Here is a 4976-nt window from a genome sequence, read left to right as displayed (position 1 = left end):
CCAATGAAACAGTAACACACCACTTGCTTGAATGTCAACCTCTTGAAGACCTGAGATGCACATTCCTCCCACCAAATCCAAGCATCAGTAACACACTTTATAGTCACCTGGAACAACTACAAAAGACATCTAACTTCTACGTCATGGCACAAGACCGAAGGGCTAGAGCTCAGGTGGTCGCTGGTTCGGATAAACATATAATAATAATAATAATAATAATAATAATAATAATAATAATAATAATAATAATAAATAATAATATAATAATACTTTATTGCATCCCAAAAAGGAAATTTTTTGTACAGACGTGTTATAATTTACACATAAGATAAAAATACAATGGAAATAGGATGTATATATATAAAAAAGGAGCAGCTCTATAACCAGAGCTGCGCTTTATAATATGAATAATTTCAAACACTGTAAAATAGTTAAAACTGTCACTATAAATTGAAAATTGAAAAGATTGCAAAACAAATAAATTGATAAATTAATATTTATATTTTTTTAAAGTAAAAATGAGAAATAATTATATAAAATGATTATTGCTTGTTGTTATAAAGCCTAATACTGGACGGCAGAAAAGATTTTCGGTGTCTCTCTGTTTTCGTTGAAATAGAGAAAGGGCGACCACTTCTTTCTGACATAATAATTGATGGTCTTAGTGGATGATACTGGTCATTTAATATTTTAGTTATTTTATTTATACAAAATTTCTCGTATAAAAGATCTACATCGTCAACATCATTTATATAGCGTTTAATGGATTTTTTAATATTTGAATTTATTTTGTTCCTTTCCACTGCTAAGCAATTGCCTCCCCAAGCTGTTATACAAAATGACAAAACACTTTCGATGACTGCTCTATAAAATAATGTGCAGAGGGTTTTATCTATTCTAAACTGAGAGAGTTTTGATAAAAAATATGTACGTCTGCACACCTTATGCCTAATTATTTTCAAGTGTTCATCCCACTTGAGCCTGTCATCAATCGTTACACCAAGGTATTTGTAGTGAGGAACTCGCTGGACGAATTGGTCCTTTAATTTTAACGGTTCTATCGGTTCCTTCACTCTCCTAAAGTCAATCACTAGCTCCTTTGTCTTGCTTATGTTAAGCTCTAGGTGGTGGGCATCACACCAAGACACAAATCTATCAATTTCTTGCCTATAAGCCACTTCGTTGCCATTTGTTATGAGGCCTTGAAGAGCGGTGTCTTCTGCAAACTTTATTAAAGGTACACTCAGGTTTTGACTTCTACAGTCATTCGTGTATATTGTGAATAATACAGGGGACAATACACAACCCTGAGGAGCACCAGTATTTGTAGTTATACAGGAAGATTTGTTTTGTCCTAATTGAACATATTGTGCTCTCTCCGTAAGAAATTCGAGCACCCAAGCAATTATATACTTGTTTAAATTCAGACTAGTCAATTTTTGAACAACCAACTGAGGTTGCATTGTATTGAACGCTGAAGAAAAATCTGCAAAAAGCAATCTGCAATAGCTCCTAGCGTGATCTAGATGCCTGTAGATGTTGTTTGTAAACAGCAAAATGGCATCCTCTACGCCACGTCCTGGTTTGTAAGCAAATTGATGACTATCACTCAATGGCATAAACTGATTCCTAATTTTAACAAGAACAAGTTTTTCTAAAGATTTCATGACTATTGAAGTCAGTGCAACAGGTCTGAGATCGTTCATAGTTTCAAGTTTTTCTTTTTTTGGAACAGGAATAATTTTTGAAGTTTTCCAAATTTCAGGGATCGAAAAAGCATTGGAGGGACCAGTTAAAAATATGTGTATAAATGGGGGAAAGCTGGTGGGCACATTCCTTTAATAGTTTTCCTTTCAATCCATCCGGCCCAGCAGCCTTCCTCTCGTTTAGTTTCGAAAATACGAATCTCGTTTCCTCTTCACTGACCTCAATAGTCATTTCATCTTCCAAAGCCCTGTCTAATTTATGTTTTTCATTTTCAATATCAAATTTGTTTGCTGTGTCGAAACGTGAATAAAATTTATTTAAAGTTTCAATTTCGATATCTTCTGATATAATCGTGGGCTTTGGATTATAGTTCACAGCAGTTTTAAGCCCCCGCCACGTGTCCCGTATATCCCCAGAAGAAAAGCATTTTTCAATTTTATTTTTGTACTTATCTCTACAACTAGATATTACCCTCTTTATCTCTTTTTGTTTTGTTTTCAGATCTTTTTTGTTTCCACTAGTATAGAGAGTTTTCTTTTGGTTCAATAAAAGTTTTAGATCTTTTGTTATCCAAGGCTTGTTGTTAGGATAATATTTTATTTCTTTTTTACAAGACACTAGCTGTTCACAGAATTTTAAATACTCACTCACACAGTCATTCAGCTCATCCACACTATCACATGATTCGATAAAAACATTCCAGTCAGTGCATTCAAAACAACCACGCAAATCTTCACACACACTTCCGTTCCAGATCTGTACACTTTTCTTTACTGGTTTTACACGTTTAAAAACAGGGCGGTAGGTGGGGAGTAGCAAGAGCATGCAGTGGTCAGATAAACCTAATGGGGCACGGGGTAAACATTTATAACTATTTTTAATATTACACAGGAATAAATCTAATGTTTTTTGTCCCTTGTCTCGCAGTCCACGTATTGATGAAGTCCCGGGAGAGTAAAATCGTTACATTGGTTAAAATCGCCAGTGACCATCAATACGGCATCGGGTGACTTAATTTGAATGTCCTGTATTTCTTTCCTCAAAATATTTTTCGCTGTGGTGTTGTCTGATGATGGTGGAATGTAGACGTTGATGATGATGACATGAGTATATTCTCGGGGTAGATAATATGGTCGTGACGAAACAGTAATAAATTCAATATAATCGTCACAATACATTTTCTTTATCTGACAGTTATTGGGGTGGCACCATTTGTTGTTAATATATGTGCACACCCCACCCCCAGTTCGTTTATTTACATTAGTCCGATCTCCTCGAAATAGTGAATATTGTTCAATATTAAAACATGATGATGGTATGTGAGGAGATAGCCAAGTCTCTGTTAACGCTATTATGGAGGCTTGACGATAGTCACTATTAAAACGACACAGTGAAAACAGTTCATCAATTTTATTTTTCAGTGATCTTACATTACCTGTCACTTCACAGGGTAAAAATGGACGAAAAGGCCGTCTGTTAAATTTTGTTTTTATTCCTCCTTTTCTCCCCCTCTTTCTTACTTTAATAAACGATGTGTCAATAGTGGGTGGTGGGGGTGACACGGGTTGGAGGGATCGGAGAGTCTCTGAAGTATAAGTTATCGATAGGCTTATTTTGGCAGCAAAATCACAGGCTAAAACACCATGTATGCTTATAAATATACTAATAAATATAAAAATCAGGAACAATATATACTTCACATCCATTTTGAATAAAAATTAGGCTTAAATTCCGACGATTGAATGATAAATGAATAAAAATATGTGTAGAAAATAGGTAAACATTCACAACACGTCTGTTGTCGCCGGAAGCCAGCGCCATATATCCACTAAATGTGCTCAAAGCGCTTTACAAGGGGTCCCTGGCCAACAGCAACACATAACATGTAGGACAAGACATGATGCCTGTCAGGCGATATTACAAATTTTTGGGACAGAGACAACGCTGTTAACGGCCAGGTACTCATTTTACACCTGAGTACGGTGAGAGAATGTGAGTAAAGAGCCTTCTCCAAGGACTCAACTATGCGCCGAGCGAGGCTCGAACCCAGGACCTTCCGATCCGAAAGCGAGTGTCATACCACTAGACCGCATAGCCGCACGTCATTCCAAGACAAAGACAGGAAGCAATTGGAAAACAGATACAGGGGCATAGAAGACACAATAAGTACCTCCCTGCCCACTATGGGAGGTTAGAAACCCCACCCAGTTGCTGTTAGGGACCCCTTTGAATGACAGATGTCAAAAGAAATCACAACAAAAAAATCCAAAATGCTGGAGTGTTGTAGCTTGTAATGTTTTATTCCAATTGGAAAATTAATTATGTACAGTATTTACACATTACTACTTTGTTATATTTCAGGAGTTCAACTGACCATACCACACTTTAAGGTCATATATGAACAGACCTGCAAACTATTACAAAAAATTTGTAGAAATTAAAAATTTTGGCTCCAATTTCTCAACTTCATGAGCATCTCTAAGTCTTTAAAACTTATTGAAATTGAAAGTTGATGCCAGACTACAAAATTTAAAGAATCTTGAAGTGTTATTTAATCCTTGTGAGGGTATCTTGTTGATTATTAAAGTCAACCATAGCAACTAGAATTTTTATCTCCTAAAAATTACGTCCAACTATCGGCTTTGACTGTTCCATCACAAACAGGATAGGAAACAGACAAAGGAAAACCTCTCTAGTTATTAAAATTTACTAAAACATTGTGTAGTGTAAATGTTGCTGCTCGAAGCTTGAAGAAATAAATAATAACGTGAAGTTGAATGTAAGCTTCAATTTAATTACAAAAACAGATCAAATGAACGTTTCGGGTTTCCCCTTTATCAACAAAACAGGATGAATGAAACACCACAGATGTATGAGATGATCATCATCTCATTCATCTGTGGTGTTTCATTCATCCTGTTTTGTTAATAAAGGGGAAACCCGAAACGTTCATTTGATCTGTTTTTGTAATTAAATTGAAGCTTACATTCAACTTCACGTTATTATTTATTACTAAAACATTGTGATAACTGACGACTTTTCAGGACCTGTTTTATTCATACCTTAGTTAAATACCATACTCTCTCTCTCTCTCTCTTTCTCTCTCTCTCTCTCTTCCCCCCCCCCCCTCTCTCTCTCTCCCCCCCCCCCCCTCTCTCTCTCTCTCTCTCTCTCTTCCCCCCCCCTCTTTCTCTCTCTCTCTGTTTTTCTCTCTCTCTCTCTCTTCCCCCCCCCCTCTCTCTCTCTCTCTCTCTCTCTCTCTCTCTCTC

General features: G+C 36.3%; 1 protein-coding gene across 1 annotated transcript in view; it reads left to right on the top strand.

Annotated features, from left to right (window-relative positions):
- The window catches only part of LOC144979515 (uncharacterized), a 144740-nt gene that overhangs the window by 92215 nt on the left and 47549 nt on the right, over nucleotides 1-4976 (top strand). The window lies entirely within an intron of this gene.

The sequence above is a fragment of the Berghia stephanieae genome, chromosome 9 (assembly GCF_034508935.2).
Source record: "Berghia stephanieae isolate SIO BIC M18660-M18661 chromosome 9, UCSD_Bste_1.3, whole genome shotgun sequence".
NCBI lineage: Eukaryota > Metazoa > Mollusca > Gastropoda > Nudibranchia > Aeolidiidae > Berghia > Berghia stephanieae.
The sequence above is the reverse complement of the archived record's forward strand: the minus strand, read 5'-3'. Positions and strand labels throughout refer to the sequence as shown.